Source organism: Carassius carassius, chromosome 24 (assembly GCF_963082965.1).
Source record: "Carassius carassius chromosome 24, fCarCar2.1, whole genome shotgun sequence".
NCBI lineage: Eukaryota > Metazoa > Chordata > Actinopteri > Cypriniformes > Cyprinidae > Carassius > Carassius carassius.
The window spans coordinates 20,188,119-20,209,783 of record NC_081778.1 but is presented as its reverse complement, the minus strand read 5'-3'; the positions used below and the strand labels follow the sequence as shown (position 1 = coordinate 20,209,783).

Below are 21,665 nucleotides of genomic sequence, written 5' to 3'. Positions count from 1 at the left end.
ACGAATAGGCAGTTAAAAAAAAAAAGATTTGGAATTCAAGATTAAATTGAATTAAATGTACAGTTCTTTTGAACTATTTCTGCCTCTGATAAAGCCATTACATGTGCACATAGATTAAAATGCTTTCTTTAATATGAATCAAGCTAGTTTGTTGACTAAATCTATTTGTCCCTGACTTTCGCTTGCTCAGTACATACAAGAATTGTGGGAAATCCAGCTGGCCTTTTATTTTAATTTAATGAAACAGAGTTACAGGAACTGGCATAATGGCAACTCTGGATCATATTTGTAAACTTGATCAACAATAATCATATACTAAAAAATACAAATATTCAAGCATGCAAGCTAATAAAACCAGAAAATCCAGAAAAAAATTAAGTTCCTTTTGTTTGTAAGTCACTGGACCAACTGAACCTAGACAGTTTTACATAAGAATATTTCTAAAATGGGATGTTCACATAACATTGCATGGCTGACACTGACCTGTTGTTGAAGAGCAGGCCATCAGTCTATAGAGCAAAATGTTAGAGGAGAGGACCCTGACCTCTTACCTCTGGCTAATTGGAAGCTTGACCCTGTTAGGAAAGGACAAGCAGGTCACAAGGATAGCGGCATGCTTAGGGAGGGATATGCCCTGAGGGCTTACCCCAGGGACCCCTCCTTATGTTTCACATCCACCTTATGACTGATTAAGGGTATCTCCATCCCACTGTGAGGTTAAACCAACATTCATATATCAGTTCATTCATCGCTGCCCTAAAGCTATTCATGTGAATCAGCTATGGTATATTATAAACTTCCCTGCTTAAACTAACATCACCATAATTTGATAATGATCACAAACAATAAAAAATTGTATGCTACAGAAAAAACTTTTTAAACCAAAATACAAAATATATATATATATATAATTGAAACTTTTCGCGGTGAAAAAAAATGTTTTAATGGACCATCATTTCGGATTAAGGTTTTTATTTTCATTAATTAAAATGCATCCCCGTTTGTCGTGTAGTTAAAAATGTATCTTTTTTTTTCCGGAACAGTTTATGAAACTTTTATATCTTTTTTTCTGTCTCTGCTTGACACACACGCTAAAATTTTTTTTCATAATTACATCTCAGCTAATCATTTTTATGGAGTTTTCATATTTAAAAATCTGTTTTCATCATCAGTAATGAATATCAAACTGTTTGAAAATTCAGTTTTATTTTATTTATAAAAATATTTTTAATATAAAATATATTTAATATTCTATAATGTTTATTTAGTTGTCACCACAAGGATTTGTTTTGTTTTAATTGGCGAACAATTAAAAATGGCGTCTGCCATGAAAAGGTAGGCTACGTGTTTTTGACGAACGGGAGATGTGATGGGAAAATGAGGAGTTTTCTCTGTGATCAGTCGGATACAGTGAATATTTAATGGTGAGTGTTCATGATCCTGTGATGTGTTATGCCAGTGGCACACTGTATATAATCCCTAAGCTTATTATTTGGGCCTCTCGTGAGCTCTCTGCTCCCAGCTGCCAGTGAGCAGCTCTGCTTCTGGTTCTTTTCACTAGTACAAGGGATGAGAAAAACAAAATGCCATTGGCAGCTGTTTGTTTGTGGTTTCCCAGGACTCCATGCCAATTACATCTCGTCCCTTTGTCAGTCGCTTGTCGTCTCTCATTAGCCACCCTTCGGTTGATATGAAACCCGGAAAAAGTGTATAGGCAACCCACGCCTGTGGATCATCTAGCTATCCTCACTTTGCTGGCAAATGTTCCTCTTGCTCTGGAATACAGCTTTTACTCTTGCTTCACTATAAGTTACCTCGTTCCGCTCCAGGCCTTTGATGCAACATAACTCTACAAATATAGGCAATCCTTCTTTGCAGCACCATAGACTTTTTAATTTCTAAATATCCACATTCATAGTTCTTTAGGCTACTAGTAGGACATACGCGGTTTCTAAATAACTCGAGAATAATTAAAAATGTAAATTATCATCAGATTGTAAAAACGTCCATGTTCTATTTGGACCTCTTATTCATACAGTATAGTTAAGTTACTTCTATTTGTCTCATTTATAAGTCTGCTTTTTCCTGCATTTTACAGTTTATATTTCTCACGTTTGGGATGTTTTAGCCTATTTGTGTAAAATTAATGTGAAATGAAAACGATTTAGTTGTTTGTCCTGAATAAATCACTCTTTTATCAAATTAACACACGATTTAGATCTAAAATTAAGTGGCATCATAAAGATAACTGGCAAGAGAAATTGTTAGCTTATTTTTTTTTCTGGACGCAACAACAATTGAACAAAAAGAAAATCTAAAATGCTGACATTTTCTTAGCAATAAAATATTTGGCTTTTTATTAATTCAAAGTTATTAGTTTCTTTTAAAAAAACTCAAAATTTTTATAAAGCTAAATATATTAGCCTACTGATAGGCTACTGATGGTTGCCAGTTGGTTACAGGTTGCATTTAAACGAAAATAATCAGATTAACATAAATTATTTAATATTTGATACATCTTAACAAACATGCCCTACTATTGCTATGTATGCTGATCATATTTGTTATTTTCAATATATTTGTTATAATGCTATAAAACGTTTTAGTTTAGCCTACATTTGTATCTCCACAGCTAAAGTAGCAGAAATGAAACGACATTTAACAGCCTATTTGGTTTTAAACAGACGTATTCTAGATCACCCAATTGCAACGAATATTATAGCAAAAATATGCCTTTAAAAGGATGTTTACGTTTCAGTCACTCGGAAATGAGTCTGCACCCCCATCCCAATCACAAACCTTATTTGCGTTTAGAAAATCACTGGGTTTATTTGGCTCTCTCTGATTGGTTGGAACGAATATCAGCGGGTCAGTGTATGATCTCATTGCCTTCATTTACTATTTTCCGGTTTTTAATTGGATCCTGCAGTGTATAGAATGCACACAGTCCAGCTAAAGAGGCGCAGTAAACAAAAGGCTCTTTACTTTGATGCGAGGGAAACTGTGAGAACTGGTAGCCTGTGTTTTAATCCCGTTGACCCTGTGTGGTGTTAATTGAGGCTGACGTCACATAATTCCTCGGTGGAGAAAAATTAAGCGCGCACTAATGAGGGCTCCTGTCTCTCAACACAGGCATGATAAAGTTCCACACCATGAACTGTATGGCCATGCAATTATGTCTAAAATCAAAAGAACGAAAAACATTTTTTTTTTCTTTTTCTTTTCTTTTTTTTATATGTAAATGAAGCGGTAGCCTATAGTTTGGTTAGCTATTCACCAGAAGTTGCATTAGAGTTTTAAGAGCAACAAGGTTTTTTTTTTTTTACTTAATATAAAATAATTCAATAATTAAGGAAGACTTTATGAACGTTTGTTTAAAACAGAACCAACGATATATATATATATATATATATATATATATATATATACACACACACACACACACTTTTTCTTTTTTTTTCTAATTATTGACATCTCCCTCCTTAAATATAAATTATTATTCGCTCTGTATTTTTTAACATGAAACAAATATTAAACATCGATTTAATGACGCACCAAAGCAGAATTTCATAGCCTATAAATAAGACAAAAATTAGAAATAGACAAAGTAAACAACACTGAGTGGGCTGATGCAGTCTAACCGACACAATTATTTATTTATTTATAAATCTGATTGTCTTGTAGAATATTTATACCATATCCGATTCCCAAGCATAGCCTAGATGATGGAGGCACATCGATCAGAGTCTGATCTGATCACTCACTTTTACATTGTACGGCAAGTTGGTGGTATTAACCCTTTCATCCAGGCGAGTCGCTATCACGGTTACTTCAGAAAGAAACCAGTAGTGCTTTGTGATTTCCCAGACACACCCTGCGGCCGCGCGCGGATTCGCTTCATTACAATTTCACGGATTGTCACGTTAGTGACAGCTACTGAAACCGCTAATACATTGATCGTGAAGCTATGTAGACTGTTTCTATGAATGCAGTTTAGAGAATGACAAAGGGGTGATTAAAAAGTGAGAGAATTAGGGTAGTGTGAGGTTTGAATTTCCAAACAGTTTCTTAGCTAATAAGGCTTAATTGGCACATAGTTTAGGCTAATGGATTTCCCTTTCTCTCTCTCTCTCTCTCTCTCTCTCTCTCTCTCTCTCTCTCTCTTTTCAGAAGTTTGCTCCAAGTCAGCAAAATTCTACATCCACCATCATTATTAGGTTAGCAAGTAACTGCATTAACAGGTTGACTGTACTTAAAAATAATTACACACAGTTGAGAAATGGCCTGTTGATATATGTTGCTTATCTCTGTCTATTTCCTGTTGTATCAATTGCTTGTTTTTGTGTGTATGTTTGTGTGTGTGTGTGTGTGTGTGTGTGTGTGTGTTTGTGTGTGTGTGCACCTTAACCATATTTTAGGAACATGTAAAAAAAAATAATAATAATGTAATGCTTTTATCACAAAGTTTTTTATAAAATTGCAAAAGTTCAGAATGTTTTCTCTTAGAGATAACTTTAGTTCGTGGATTGGGTTTACATATTTACATAAAAACAATTGACGTATATGCAATGCCTTATTTAGATAGCTAAGTAAACTGTGTGTGTTGATGTGTTAAATGATGGTTTTCACTCCAGAAAGTGAAAATCATCCTTATCTTACAGGTGCTTTCCTTAGAAATTAAGTTTTGTCATTGCCTATTTTGCTGATTGTGTGTTTCACTTTATTTATTTATTGATGCATGCATCTTCATGCATTATTTCTAAACATCCAAGACTGCGTGAACTAAAGAAACCTCCCATCTGAATTCCACCAGTTCTTCCAGTTCAAAAATGTCACATTCTCTGATATTGATGTTGCTTTTCCCTAATGTGCATGAAACAGAATAAATCTAATCATTTTTCTCAACATTTAAAATCTGTGCATGCAACACAGATTTTCATTTGATAGCTTGACTTATTTAAAAGAAACAATCCGATCTTACTGAATGCGGTCTCAAATATCTTTCATTCGTGTCTAGACGTCCCTCTTTACACAATGTCTCTAATGTCTCGGCCTGTCATCGTTTCTCCCCCTATGATGTTAAACGATATTTCACTTTTTATCCATCCTTGACACATACCATCAGTTACCACCCACTTCCCAGAATGCTCATGGTAGATGTTACCCAGTGCCATCATGGAGCCCCAAACTCTGTACCAGACAGAACTGGGGGTGCATGGGTATGGCAATTAGCATGAGAAAGCCACCCATCTTAGTGCGCTTATTTGACCTTTCACCCCTACTCTTTGTGCTTCTCAGACAGAAGATTGGTATATATGTGCAGTGCCCTACATCTATACTTGTAGTATGGTGACGTGTTTGACTGAAATATCTGAACAGCATTGAACATTAGTATGAAACAAGTAAAGTGTTAGTGTGCATGTATCAGTTTGATATAAGTCAATGCCCCCCCCCCAAACATATGCACACATGCACAAGGGGCAACACGCTCCCACACTCTTTCCCAGACAGTCTAGAGGACTCCATCTCATTTGCTTTTCTTCTGCTCTCCTCTCTGTCTGCGCCCCCTGTTCACGTCTGTGCTTTAATTAAGGGTTCCAGCCCCCTAAAAGTGTCATTGTGGAGTGTAGCCAGTGTTCAGGCCCTCTGTTTTATGTGTGTTCCTGACTGCCTTCCGCTTAATCCCGAGACCATATGTGATATATTAGGGACAGCATTAAAGAGCACTCTCAGACTGCTACGGTTGCATCCTGTGTCTACAGCATCACGGCACAGAGAGAGCCTTTCTCATCAAATCTCATGTCACTCCATGATAATGAATGGACTCGTATCTGTCTGAATCGTGGGTGACATTTTGTGGGAACTTCTGAGTGGTGTCTCTCATAAACTAAATAGTTCACAAAAAAAAAAAAAAAAAAAAAAAAAAAAATATATATATATATATATATATATATATATATATATATATATATATATATATATATATATATATATAAACATTCTAAACATTTCCTAACATTCTTTAAAAGTTGTGTTCCGTAGGAGAAAGTCATACAGTTTTGGAACAACTTAAGGGTAAATCAGTGATTATAGATTTGTCATTTTTGGATGATCTATGCCTTTAAACACTTGTCTGTTTATTGGCAAAATAAGTGTTACTTAAAGGTACAGGTTGTAGGACCTGCCACTAGAGGGCGCACTACCAAAACAATAACAATCGCATTGTATGATGACACTAACAAGGAGCGTGGAATGATGGAATTTGTTGTCTTCTACCCAACCGCTGACGGCCATCAATCAGACGGTAAGATAAATCATGGATTTAACGCGAGTTCAACAATCTGCGCGAGTAGATTACATACAAAGTCAATGCAAAGACGCGATCAGACTATGGATCAGACTATGGATCAGACGCGTCCTTGCTCGGGTCTAGAGACGCGATACCCTGTGTTTGGCGTGTATGACCCAAAATACTAATCTTGTTGATCGTTATAATAGCATACATTTCCTGTAAAGATACGAATCAAAACAACTCACCTGTCGAGTAAAACACAAGCGAGATCGGCATCTCTTTCTAGTTGAAGTTTGTCGCGAAGCTACTTCCATTTGTCCACAACACTGTTGTCACGTGGTTTCTACGTCAGTAAAGGCGGTAACAAAGGGTAACTAACGTCATTGACAGGCAACTGCACTGCCCCGTGTCACTGTTTAGAATGGGAATTTTATCATGATTTACAAGTAGTTGAAAACATTAGAGATATTGTTAGTAATCAGCTGGACAAAATATATAACACTAGCCTAGTGGTTTTTGGATATTTTACTGCAAATATCTTACAAATTGTACCTTTAAGACCTTGATTTGTTCTGTCACCTCCTGTTATGGGGTTGGATTCCTTCTCAAACACCTGGAATTAAAGATCATTTTGTTTTGGTATTAGAAGTTCTATGCTAAACTTAAAAACTACATTTTTGTTTGTTTATTTGTTTTACTCTGTTTTATTAATCATGGTTGAGTTTGATCGGTCGCTGTTTAACCAGCAGAATTTGGTTTAATTCAGATTCCGAAACAATTATGGTTGTAGCTTCTTGTTGTGGTTGCAGTGAATTGCCAGTGTAAAATTGCTGGAGAGGTAGGCAGTCGTAGGAAAAAGATGCTGTTCATTGCATGCTTGAAATCATTGTTCTTCCATTGTTAACCATGGTGACCTGCAAAGAAACGCGTGCAGCCATCATTGCGTTGCATAAAAATGGCTTCACAGTCAAGGATATTGTGGCTACTAAGATTGCACATAAATCAACAATTTATAGGATCATCAAGAACTTCAAGGAAAGATGTTCAATTCTTGTAAAGAAGGCTTCAGGGCGTCCAAGAAAGTCCAGCAAGCGCCAGGATTGTCTCCTAAAGAGGATTCAGCTGCGGGATCGGAGTGCCACCAGTGCAGAGCTTGCTCAGGAATGGCAGCAGGCAGGTGTGAGCGCATCTGCACGCACAGTGAGGCCAAGACTTTTGGAAGATGGCCTGGTGTCAAGAAGGGCAGCAAAGAAGCCACTTCTCTCCAAAAAAAACATCAGGGACAGATTGATCTTCTGCAGAAAGTATAGTGAATGGACTGCTGAGGACTGGGGCAAAGTCATATTCTCCGATGAAGCCGCTTTCCGATTGTTTGGGGCATCTGGAAAAAGGGTTGTCCAGAGAAGAAAAGGTGAGCGCTACCATCAGTCCTGTGTCATGCCAACAGTAAAGCATCCTGACACCATTCATGTGTGGGGTTGCTTCTCATCCAAGGGAGTGGGCTCACTCACAATTCTGCCCAAAAACACAGCCATGAATAAAGAATGGTACCAAAACACCCTCCAACAGCAACTTCTTCCAACAATCCAACAACAGTTTGGTGAAGAACAATGCATTTTCCAGCACGATGGAGCACCGTGCCATAAGGCAAAAGTGATAACTAAGTGGCTCGGGGACCAGAATGTTGAAATTTTGGGTCCATGGCCTGGAAACTCCCCAGATCTTAATCCCATTGAGAACTTGTGGTCAATCCTCAAGAGGCGGGTGGACAAACAAAAACCCACTAATTCTGACAAACTCCAAGAAGTGATTATGAAAGAATGGGTTGCTATCAGTCAGGATTTGGCCCAGAAGTGATTGAGAGCATGCCCAGTCGAATTGCAGAGGTCCTGAAAAAGAAGGGCCATCACTGCAAATACTGACTCTTTGCATAAATGTCATGTAATTGTCGATAAAAGCCTTTGAAACGTATGAAGTGCTTGTAATTATATTTCAGTACATCACAGAAACAACTGAAACAAAGATCTAAAAGCAGTTTAGCAGCAAACTTTTTGAAAACTAATATTTATGTTATTCTCAAAACTTGTAGATATATATGTATGTATGTATGTATATATATATATATATATATATATGTGTGTGTGTGTGTGTGTGTGTGTGTGTGTGTGTGTGTGTGTGTGTGTGTGCGTGCAAGCAGTGCAAGTGTATTTTCCCATGACTGCGTGTGTTTGTTTGTTTGTGCGTTGGCATATATTTGTGTTCTGTGTGTGTGTATGCTCACAAGTGTTGTTCCCTGCTGCAGACCTCTTTCCTCTCTGAGTCAGTGCCATCAGTTGCTACGGCAACCAGGAGGCAGCATGAAAGCTAGCGAGAGAAGACTGAGGGAGAGAGTGAGATGGAGCATGGCACAAAGCCGACTCGCAGCAGCTGTGGAACAGCACTGGGATGCTGTGCACATTCTCTAGGTGTGAGAGAGACTGTGTGTGTGTGCGTGTGGTCCTGTCTATTAGCACATAATCATATACCAAATTCTATACTGTAGGGAAAAAAATATTTTGTATAATTCGTCTGCAGTTACGACTAAACGTTGTATCTGTAAATAAGTACTGATATTTATCAGTGAATCTTTGTGAATCTGTGCAGCTAGCTTTCTATTTTTTCAACAAATTAACAGGCATCCATCTGACAGTCTATCAGCTAGTGACAGCCGTTTCGACTCATTAATGTAGAATGTGGTTCGTCTTTGTGTGTATGTTGTGCAGAATGTGCTGGAAATTCACCATCTGAGACATTATTCCTTATGTCTCGTATGGTGAATGTTTTGGTTCCCAAAAGAACCTTTAGTGAAGAGTTCATAAAATATATTTTTTTATTCTTTTTATTCTGAGGAGCTTTTTAAAAAAATTAAAGAACCTTTTTCCTCAAAAAAAAAAACATTTTGTGCAAGGTTTTTCATGGAACCACTGATGCCAATGAAGAACCGTTATTTTTTAAGATTGTAAGGTAGACAAAAGAATTTGAATTCTAAAGACATGTTTCCTTAAAAGACTAAAAGAAGAAAAAGGAGCGAAACATCTGGTCCTATGGAATGTTTTGGTTAACATTTCTAGATGCTGGAGTTTAAATTTCATAATTCTCATTCATTATTGAACAACATAGTATTTTGATTGTGTTAATATCTGTGTTGCTGAATGATCTAGAATCTAGATTTATAATTTTGCAAATGAAAAATATAGCCTGAAAACACTAATAAAATATCACTTTTGGCTATGATGCATTTGATAAAACTCCACCTCAGAGTGAAACATAAAAAAATTATAATGTACATTTATTTCATGTAGCTGATAACGTTATTTTACAATGCACAATATCAGTTCATAATTGGGAAATAAAGTCAAAGTTTTTTTTTTTTAGGCAGATATTAGCTCTCATGTAAACAGCTTATTAAATCTGCAAAATAATAGTTGCACAAACATAAGCTCATTGCAGAGACTGTACTGAGGGAACGCTGTGTGGGCTGGGAAAAGTGTGAATTTGTCTGTGTGTGTGTGTTAAACCTGATTTACATCACCAGACAGTGAGAATGGCCTTGAACTTGACCTCAGGTCTGTTCTCTTGTTCCTCTCCTTCTCACCCTTAAACTCTCATTGTTGTGTTGTCTGCATTGCCTCCTCTCTCCGGTCTCTCGTCATTCACACCAGCACGGTGGGCTACGGTGACTTCGTCCCTGCTGCACACGCCCTCTGGGGCTGTTCACTTTCCCATGAGGCAAATCCAAATGTTAAATGTATGAAGTTCTGGTCACTTGTAAGCCTGTCTGAAGCGTTCTTACAAATCACTGACTGTTTAGTCATTGACCAACGGGGTAGAATGGCCGCAGCCTAAGGACACATCTTTCTGATGGTCACTCACAGATTCTCTGTCTGTTCATTTACTGACCTGATTTATACAGTATTGAAATGGCAGCACTGTTGTATAAGAAGATGTTTTTTTTCTGTTCTGCTGTGTTCTCTTTGCAGCCCAGAAAGTACAGAGACCACCATTTGCAACATGCTGTCTCATTCATTCTGTGATGCCATTTTGTCATATTTTGCACTCTTTGTAACTAATATTCTTTTTTTAAAACTCCAAAAATAATTGGTATGTCTAGAAACTCATTGACCTAGCCTTATATGCCAAAACTGAATAAGCTTAATTTTTGGTTGTTTAATTGACTGGTTAAAATTCAGGCACCGTCTCAGGGTCTCACCAAAGTGCGTGGCGGATCGGCAGCATTATGGGCTACAGTAAACTAATGCACCTTGTCTCCTGGCACACAGCCATACAGATCTGAGCGGCCAAGATATTGTTGTTGGACTAGACACTAATACACTAAACTGTATGTGGTTCATTGCTTACCCAGAACAAAACAACAACCTCCAAAAGAAAATGAGGTAGTCTTATACATGCTTCCACCATCTTAGAATGAGTTTACGTTTCATGCTAAATCTGACGTGGTGCCTTTAGGATTCTTGAATTTAATCCAATATGTATGAAATTTGTTCTTAAAAATATTAACGATAACAGCACAAGTTTATTTTCAAAGTAAACTTTTATTAATATTCAGGACATTGTTAAAAGGCACATGCGGAAATACAAAAACATAAGAAAACAAAAATACACATTCAATGTGGAATGAAAACCTACAGTTAGATGTTGAAAATCACAGAAAAAAACTACAATTGCATTTAAAAGGCCCCATTTCATCAATCCATTGTCTTCACAGTCACTTGATTTGTCAAATTTTGCAAGAAAAAAAACAAACAGATTATCTCAGTTTTACTGAAAGGATAATGCTGCACATGTGATTAAAATATTTTAAGAAAAATAATTATAAAATAGATTGCACAATTCTCTTCAAATTGTAATACATTTGTAAAACATTTGCATATTGAACTGAATTTTCTTTTCAGCCATGATTGATTGTAACACAAAATACAGAGAGACATTTATAGAGCATTTAATACCCCTTAAATTTGTTTCTATTTTGAAAAAAAATGAAACAACAAAAGCTAGATGAAGCTGCTTCTCAGTATTCAATGACTTCACAGTTTGCTGTTGAAACCATTTTTAGCAGAAATAAAATATTCATATATATTCTGCTAAATATTCCTTTCACCTTAAAACAAGTTTAACCTGCTGTCATAAATTGCTGCTCTGATCTGCCTTCTCTTTCAGGTGATTACAGGCCCAACACAATTGCATAGAAATTAAAGACAACAGCTCTCTGTCCAATAAGTGTGTGATGCACAACACACTGAGCTGTCCAATCAGAGTGCAGTATCGTTCACCGCTGCAGTGGGTCTCACAATCATACATGCAGAATCTACAGAGCCTCACACACCATTTCTAATAATTCATGTTAGATTTAATTAGTAATTAGTTATTAGATAAGTACATAAGGGAATGAACACAAGCCACTACATTTTTTTTTATATTGAAAAGTACTGAACTAAAAAAATCAGTTTGTGTGTTATAAAGTGCATTATGCTAAAGATTGTACCAAGACAAACTAGATCTGAGATTGTTAAACTCTTTTTATCAAAAATTACCTAAAAGATTGGCCTTTGAAACGACATTTTCTAGAAAACCTTCATTAAATTCACTATAGAACTACCCGAATAAAACCTTTTTACTTGGAGAATCCCCAGCAAGCGCATTTGTACAAATACACAATTTGTTGAGTACTTTGACTCAGAACCGTATAAAGAATTTCTTTCATCTTCCACACACACACACACACACACATACACTTGACTCGCAACATACAGCCGTATAACTGCATAGAAAATGCCAAGACTGAAATAATGTAGAACAATTAAAGTGCTGTCTTTTATCTGATGTTGGGGCTGATGCATTGTAAAGACCCGTTTGATTCCATCAGCCCGTTTCAGCTCCGATCCTCCATTTAATGGATGTCACTTTATTCGACTTGACTATAAAAACCTGAAAAGACACAAAAGAAATGAGAAATGTGTTTAGTGAAGTAATATTTGTTATAAATTAAAACAGAATATACATTTGATTAATGAAGACTGTCAGTTTATCTCATCATCAGGACTGGCTTTTGTATTTTAAGGTGTTCTGCTATTGGATTTTCTATTTTATAGGATTCTTTAAGAAGGTTGCAGCAAATGAACACCTCAGACGGCTGTGGCTCATGCGGGCCGTAGCGAGTGCCAGGTTGAGAGATTGAGGCCGAAGTTGACGGTGCATGTGCTCTTGGTACAATGTGGAACTGAAGCAAAGAGGAGGCATGTGACACAACCTAAACCCGGAGAACTCCTGAGTTTAATCGCTCCACGTGGCTTAAACAAGCAACTCGAGGCGTGCAGGTGATTAAGAACACAAGAGCTGATCAAACATCCAAATTCGCTCATATTTATGGAGTAGCAATGACTCTATCCTTCTCTTTCATTGTCTTAAAACTGTGGATCGAAGTTTGTGTATGATGGTCAGCGTCCCCAAAAAAATGGATGTCCCTCTCTGCTTCTCTTTCATTGTTTCTTTCGTGATTTCCCTTTCTCCCTCCGGTTGTCTTCCCTAAATGAATACTCATTGAGTGTTACTGTGTCTTGGTCTCCCTCCTCCTGTCCTGGCTGAATAGAAGACTGAATTGAGCAAACAGTCAGCCTGTCAGCTCAATAGGCAGTCTGACCATGAACTCCGAGTCCTTCCCAGGCACCCAGCATCATCATCAAGAGGGGGAGAAAGAGAGACATAGAAGTGGGGGGGGGGGCAGACAGACTCAGACTTTGGGGGCCCCCGGTGCCCATTTTTTGGGGGAGCCTCGTCGTGGTGGTTCCCAAGGCTTGTGCCTGCATGGAAAGGCAAGAGCAGCTGCTCAGAAGAGGAGAGCCTTGTGTTTATGTGTGTGCGTGTGTGTGTGTGTGTGTGTGTGTGTGCAGACGGGTGTCTGCCCCTTTGCCCAAACCCCAGCCACCTCGCATGCTCCCAGACACAAGCTGCTGCAGATTCTTTGCTCCTTTTTATCTGATGTGCTTTGGCTTTGTTTTTACTGTGCATAATTTACTGTGCCGTTCCCTCTCAGCCACTCTTCCCCGGTTTGCCACCTGTTTACTGCAGCGCACTTAGATTACTGAAAACAATGGCATGATTGTAGACCCAGTGTGACTGCAATCTTGTAATTCTGTGCTACCTGCATTAAGAGTTTTATCACCCGTGCACAATTTAATTCTAATGATTCAAAGGTAATTTTTAATGTGATAAAAAGTAAATAGTTTCATTGTTGCAGTCATTTTGCGATGAGGCAGTTATTGTGCAATCACATTTGTGGGAAAACTCTTTGTGTTCCTGTCCTGCAAGTTTGATTTGCTTACATTTACATTCTTTTCTAGTGGTTGCACTAGTTATGCACTACTGTTTGGGGTCAGAATGAAATTTTTTTTTTCAGGATATGAATACTTTTATTTAGCAAGAATTCATTAAATTGATCAAAAGTGACAGTAAAGATTTTTATGGTATTACAAAAGAGTTCTATTTCACTGCTGTTCTTTTGAATTTTTTTCTCATCATAGATTCCTGAAAAATATGTACACAATTACCACAAAAATATGAAGTGTCACAACTGTTTCCAACAGTAATAGTAGTAAGAAATGTTTCTTGAGTACCAAATCAGCACATTAGAATGATTTCTGAAGGATAATGTGACAGTGAAGACTGAATTAATGGCTGTTAAAATTTCAACCATCACAGGAATAAATTACACTGTAAAATATTACAATAATAATAATCAAAATATTACATTTTTTAAAGTATTTTTACTGCATTTTCAAATAAATGCAGCCTTGGTGAGCCAAAGAGACTTCTTTCAAAAATATTTTAAAAAATCTTGCCACCCCAAACTTTTGAGCAGTAGTGTATTTTTAAGCAAAACAAAGTTTCTGATATATATAGTGCTTCTTTATGTTGGTAAAAATCAGTGCTAAACTTACAAAAAACTATTATAATGTGTTTTTGGACATGTATCTTGGTACTTTCGTGGTGTCATATCATGAAGATACCAAGTAAATACCATGGTACCATAGTATTGCCATGTAACACCTTACCACATGGTATTACTGTGGTGGCATTTGTGGCACAAGTGTATACATGCTTCTCTTGAACAGAGATACTACAGAGAGCTCCAAACATAAGCTAGTCCTCCACTGTATCTTCTTGCTCAGGGTATTGTCTGGACTTTCAGTGATGGGACTTAAACAAAGGCAGCCCTCTGAGAGAATCAAGGACAATGGCCTGTATTATTTACTTTGCTACCTCACTTCATCAGGCACAGTCGGCTCTAATGGGTGTTTTGGTTAAGCGGTTTTTAAACTTATAGCTTCCTGGTCTTAATAACAGTGTGCCACAGCAAGCTCGCCATGGAGAACAATACTGGACTTGTTTGGCCCATGACTCTTAGAAACCAAGACGTACAAAAGGTGCCCGTCCTCATTGAGACCTCTCTATCACACTCTCTGCTCCTACTCTTGCTCTCTCTTAGCATGTTTTCCCATGAATTTGTCTTTAAATAGATGCTAAATAATCCAAGATATTAGCTTATGGTTTCTATAGTTATGTAAGACTAAAAATGGCTACCCATTTGCTCATTTAAACTCCTCTCTCATGGGAAAGCTAATTTCATGATGACCCTACAGCTGAAAGCAGGAGGGAAGTCTTGCTGTTCTTCTCAATTATGGCAGCACGCCATCTCCATGGCTGGCATGGAACAACGACGGGGCAGCAGAATCCCTGATGGCGATCTATTCACCGTTGATGCCCGCAGATGCAGCTCTGCCTCAGCCATTGTACAGAGGAATGATTTAATGCAAACGACTACAAAACATCTCCCCGCCCCCTTCAGCGCCTATCACAACCAGGACGTGTGATATTCACAATTAACAAACACATCTGCTGTAATGAACAGTGCCTTCGAGCAGGAGGAGCGAGAGGGGACCGTATGTGGAATAGAAGAGAGGAGGGTGTGAGATGTGAGGAGAGTGATGGTGGGTCATACCTGCTTATTTTCCACTTCCATTTAATGCCCGCATGCTCTAAGATGGTGGCTTTGTGCAAACTGCATCTCGTGATGGGAGGAAGGGGGCAGGCGAGCAGCGAAGGGGAGGGGAGCAGCAACGCCAGCAGGACAGCAGCCACACAACCGACCTGCCCTACTTCTTCACTCTTTCCTTTCCCTGGCATCAAGGATGTGTGGTCTGTTTGAGAGTGAAAACGGAAAGATGAGGGAAGAAGGGCATAAATGCATCAGCATGTGAGGGCATAAGCAAGATTGCACATGCACGCGCACACGCACACCTTTTCATGTTTGTTCTCATGGTAAAGTCTGCCCTGAGCATGCAAATGACTTTCATTATGCAAATGCATGCAAATCAGACCCAACCATCTGAGAATCAAGGCTGGGAAAAAATCTACAGAGATATTGAATGAAAGAGACCAAGAGTGAAAGATAAATCCTTTTGGGTGGCAGGAGGCGGCTAACAGAACTAAACGCCATGTGGAGGAACAACGGTGTCCCAAAGAGCACAAAAATGGCCATTTAAGATTGTAACACACTTTCTACACAGTATGTTATTGTGCACACAACTTATTTGAGTATTGAAAAGCTCACAATATCTGTACTGTAGCTACTGATCCATGTCATAGTTCTAAATGAAATATAGTATCTCTGAAAGTACACATGTTGACGGTTTTCTGTAGGAGCTTTGTAAGTATAATGGAATTGGAAGTCATATACAACACAGGGAATGTTCTAGACAACACTGAAAAATTCATTGGGATGAGGGATGAAACTTGAATCAGGGTGGAAAAGTAAATGTCTTGCCCACCAGACAAAAACAATTTTACCACTTTTACTTTTTTATATTAGATTTTATACATTTGTATTGAATAAATAGCTACAGTTTATGTTTATATATATATATATATATATATATATATATATATATATATATATATATATATATATATATATATATATATATATATGTGTGTGTGTGTGTGTGTGTGTGTGTGTGTGTGTGTGTGTGTTTGTGTGTGAAAATGTATTGTATTCTATTATTAAATATTGAATCCCCGTTAATCATCTTGGAAGCTGTGGGAGTCTTTATTGTCTGACGGACAGCCTCACAAGGGGAAACAATTCAGCATGGTGGGTTAGTCTTTACATAGAGCAGTTTACTTCCCTCTGAGGTAACTGAGGTAGAAATGGTCTTTGTTTTAAGGTGCCGTTAGCTGGGCCAAAGTGTGAGAGAGTTGGCTGAGGGGTAAATAAAGAGGGATTGGAGGGGTGGGGTTCTGCTGAAAGGCAGCAAACCTTCCCTAATTGGCACTTGACATTTTTTTGCTGTGGCTGGATAAAGTGGACCCTCTCTCAAGACCACTCCAAATGCTTGCTGGAAAAGTGCCTTATGCAAATGCTGCAAATAGGAACCATTGTCAGGCCTCTGACATTAACAGCTGAGGTAACAATAGGACTGCGTGCTTTCAGTGGACATGTAGGTGTGTTGAAGAGAGCACAGGACAATGTGGCAGAGAGTGGACAGCATGTGAAAAGCCATCCAAATGATGCTTCAGTGGGAAAAAAAAAGGCATTTCACCAGAGCGAGTGCCAAGCTTTCAACAGAATGGCCTATTAAAATTGGACACTCAAGCAGATGTATTATTTTACAACATCTGAATATTTGTTTTATTTAACTGCTCCTCCAATAACACATTTCTTAAATCCTTGAGTGAAAATTATACATATAGTAGCTTCAATATTATTATTCAACTATTTTCAGATACTGTCTAAACACGAACCCATTGTGCTATTATCCAGTCATTCCTTTAGACTAAATTTGAATGTCTAAATGAGAACGGTGTGGTCTTCTAGTCGCCGTACAGCATGTGTGATGAATCAGCCTTTCATAGTCAGGACAGCGTTTGGCTACACCTGTTACTGCTGAGTCCCCTTTGTGTGTGTGGGCCCACTGACTTCTCTAGCAGCCTAAAGGAAATTCACAGTTCTTTGGGGCGATGTCAAGGCGGGAGGGGGTCAGAGAGAACAGCGTCTATTCCTCAGTTTCCTCTCCAACCGTGCAGCCATTTTGGGGCTCGGTTGGTGAGTTCCGTCCAAAGAAAGCGAAGCATTGCCTGGGGCAGGAATCAGAGCGGTGCTCAGCAAAAGCAGCCTGGCTAATGTGACTAGGACACTTTCAAAAGGTTGGTAAAGGAATCCATTGTCTCTGTGACAAGTGAACTGGCTCTATTGACAGTACAGTTGACAGGAGAAGGGAGGAGGGTGGTTAAGATAAGGGCACAATGCCTGCTTTTCTAGTTGACACTTGAAGTTTGAAATGCTAAGTGCAAGAAAACTGACATTTGTGCTTTTTCTTTGCGTTCCTCTGTTCCCTGTTCTCCAGACAAACTGAGAGGAGACCATTCTGAGTTTGATTAGAAGATTAGAATTCATTAATTCTCACACACCTTGCCGTGTCCAACTTGAATGCTGCCTTCACACTAAACAATCAAGGTATGCTAACCATTCAAGTAAGTTACAGAGAAGCATCACATAAATTTTTTTTAACATAAACCTATGGAATGTACTCTAAGATCTTTCTTTCATTCCACTTTTAAGGACATTTTGTAATTGAATGTGGTTTAGCGCTTATTGTAACTACGCCAAGATAGAAGTTTCACTGCTATGCTGGTGTAAAGGAGTCAACAAAAGAAACGGATAATGACCAAGTGATGCAAATCAAGCCAAATCAAGACATTGATGACTGATAAGATCTGCTACATACAGGTAAGTGCAGTATAGAAATTGCAGTTTAGGTCTTTTTGATAACGAATTAATACCAGGAAAGTAGGCAAAATGAGGACAAAACAAATTGAGAGTCTGCCGCACGTTATTGCAAAAATTTAACATAGTTTGGGAATTATACCAAAAACTCTAAAGCTGCCTTTTCTCAATCTCTGACAAACAATAGACTGGAAGTCCAATGGAGAGCTGTGCATTGGAGCTGTGTGAAGTTGTGACAATATGGGAATCTAGAATCTTCTGATCTGATTTGAGCTTTGGTTGTGTTGAAATATTTGTGAAATACTTTTGTGACTAGACCATATGCGACCCCCAGACTGGATGTGATGTAGGCCTACAGTATTCTAATCAAAACTATAAGTGTGAGGTGAGAAATACAGATATAATTTTTTTATTCTTTAAAAACTATTACTCAAAAATGGGTAGTTATAAATAATTGTCCAAAATTATTCTTTTAGAAGTATTAAGTAACTAATTTAATTCTGATTAGCTCTAGAAAACCAACCAAGGCTTTCTTTCAAATGTTTTGATGGTTATTTATTTGTGGTGGATACATTTGAAAATTCATTATTCATTAACGGCTGCTTCACCACCAGTTTGAAAGCTGCCATTAGTGAATGAAAGGCAACAATCCTACACAAATGGCAGCTTTTGTCAGTGGTTTTAATAAATCTGTTCAGTAGAAACCAGTCCGAAACATTTTATCATTGGAGGACATGATCTAGTCCAGTGATCCTGAAATCTGGCTTGCGAGATCCACTTTACTGCCAAGTTTAACTCCAACCCTAATCAAACAAACATTCAAACATTCAAACTCTATTTGTGTTTTGCTCTGAGAAATTTACAGTTTAATCCCTGCACCAGCAAAGCAGCAGCACTGTCTGTGGCTACAGCAGTGAAGCAGGTAGAATAACAATGCCTCACACCATATAGATTACATTTTCAACATCTAAAATGCACCTGTTACTAATTAGCATTACTAAACCAGAAGTTTGAATCCTCTGTGATCTGTTAATTCCAGATGAGATCCTTTAAATCTAATTTAACATGTTTAAAGGTGCGATGATCTGGTGGCTGAAATCCATCCACTGAGCACAAGGGAACTAAGGAATTGGCCTCCTAATACCCCAAGACTGTTCAGTTTCAACTGCTGAACCCAAAGACCTGTATGCAGGACCATCCCAACAAGCTTTGCCACTTTTAGAAAGTAGCCGTCCCGGAGCTGGCTCCATCCCAGCCCTATTCATAACTCAGGGCTGTCACATCCAATCAAGAACCTCTCAGCACAAACTTAAAAAATTCGAGTTCAGACAATTGTCGTTTGTTTCTCAGCACTGGCTCAAGATCCGAATGCATCTGAAGCTTAGAATAGCAGCCAAATTTGTGTGGGAATGCTTTAGCCCATTAATTATTCTGATGCATGAGTTGAATTGAGTGAGTCCGGGTTGGTATTGAAAAAGATAATGTGGTCTCAAATCACCAACCTTGTTGAACAAAGGTAACGACTGAATGAGCTTTGAGTGTTCGCTGCAGACTAATACTGTGGAAAGCACCGGACCACAGGCACCCGTGGGTGATCGTCATGTGACCCTTGTGTTAAGCCTTGGCCTGCTGCTTTGTGCTCTGAGACTAGCAGCTTACAGATTAAATGTGATCATGTTTGATCAACATACCACTGCCCTGCATGTCCACATAAACTATGTTTTATTCATACAAATACACAGTTTTTACATATTGGAAAACATCCTGTTTCATATTCCCGTTCCTACAAAAAAAACTAAATTGAATCAGTGCATCCTGCTGATATTTGTTCAGCATTACTTTCATTCTATGCATTATTTGTAATGAAAGTTGTTGCCTACTGGCGTGAATGTGCTTTTTTTTGGTCTTTCTATAAATTTTTCGTTGTTTACAACAGGTCTATGAATTGAACACACCATTTATTTGTCTAATGCCAAATTTAGTCCCTGAGTAATTCATTTTACATCAAGACATTGCAGTTAAGTTTGAAAATTTCACATGTGCTCTTATTTGTTTGCTTTTATTTTTCATGCACATAAGACTGAATTAGTATGACAAATATGAAAAAGCCCCATAACATGCTTCTCAAAAAAAAAGGGTTAGCTGTTTTGTACTTGCATATTCCTTAAGTTCTAGGTTTAATTCACCTTTTACAATAGCATTAGCCCAATCCCAGAGTGGAAGCACTATTTTTACATGCATTATAAAGAGGGTAGTGACAAAGGCATTATGAGGAAAGATGCTGCTGCATAATACTTTATATGAGAAGGGGGTACAATTATTGCTTGTTTGTCACATGAAAAATAACCATGTAAGAAAAAGATGCTGCATACCTTCTCTGTCAGTAGTGATGGAGGCCATTTTGTAGCTTGATCTTGCAATAAGATGCAGAGATTGAGGAGGAGAGAGAAGGAGACTTAGGAAGGGAAAGAGAAGAGGAGAGGGGAGGAGTACAGATCTCAAGGTAGGGCGATGCCTTTCAGGTGTGTAATGGGATTCTTGTTACTTTCGGTTATCTAGCTTTATGAAGAATGAATAACACTCATACAGCTAGATAACCAAAGATAACAGCCAACCCCTCCGGCCACCCCTTCTCTTCCACCATATGAAAAATTCAACTGGGGTTGAACTGGGACCTGCAAAGGGAAGATTTTTTTTATTAATTTTGTAATTACAACGGGATTGAAGTCAACTGTATTTAGTATTGAACACTAGTGTTAATTAAAGCTGATGTGTTTAACATGTCATTCTTTAATGACCCTGACTGAGCAAGGAAAGTCTTCCTTTTAGACTACTAATTATTTCTCAGATATCTCCTTGGTAGCTGATTGGTTAAAACTCGCTAGTATAAACTTGGCTATGAGTTCACCAGTCTAAACTGGTTTTTAGAGATGTAAGTAGTTCATTCACTGCTTGTTGTCTCTGTCTTACTTTGCAGGCTGATCATTCTCCCTGGGTGAGAGATGGCTTCAAACGCATCCTGCAAAGGCTGGGATTTATTTTTAAATGGGAAAAAAGACCCTGACTGTGCTGACGGAAAAAAGCAAAAAGAATAGTAACACTGGCTGTTTTAGTTTTCCGCAAAGAGTCGCTGTTGTTTGCGTTTAAAAAGCCTTTCTTTCAGGGCTAAGTGGCAGAATCATGAGGTCTCTCTCAGACTCTCTCTTTCTCAGGATTCTCAGTCAATCTGATTTTATGCAAATAAAAGAGGAGCTGGTCCAATTAAAAGCTTTTGTGTGAGAGGAGCCCCACCCCATACACTCACAGAGGTGTTGTAATCAAAGAGAAGAGAGAGAGAGAGAGAGGGGGGAGAGTGTGTCATCACTTATTACAGCCTTTCAAGCCTAGTGAAAATGGCGACACAGGGGCGAGTTCAAACACTTTTATTTACTCTACACACAGCTCATCATCTAATTATTTTACTAACAGCACCAGAACATTGGTAACAGGACAAAACGTCCTCAGCCAACAGACCTTGTTGACTGTAAATCAGAA

The 21,665-nt window shown here is 38.2% G+C and overlaps 2 long non-coding RNA genes across 2 annotated transcripts; one reads left to right on the top strand and one right to left on the bottom strand.

The window, feature by feature from the left end:
* Positions 1–1,288: 1,288 nt before the first annotated feature.
* Positions 1,289–20,656, top strand: LOC132103120 (uncharacterized). Its single transcript, XR_009423341.1, has 4 exons — positions 1,289–1,424; positions 12,442–12,666; positions 14,966–15,539; positions 20,493–20,656. It is a non-coding gene; the product is annotated as an uncharacterized LOC132103120 (long non-coding RNA).
* Positions 11,327–15,487, bottom strand: LOC132103119 (uncharacterized). The gene is made up of 2 exons (XR_009423340.1): positions 15,348–15,487; positions 11,327–12,277 (listed from the first exon to the last, which is right to left on the bottom strand). It is a non-coding gene; the product is annotated as an uncharacterized LOC132103119 (long non-coding RNA).
* Positions 20,657–21,665: the final 1,009 nt, after the last annotated feature.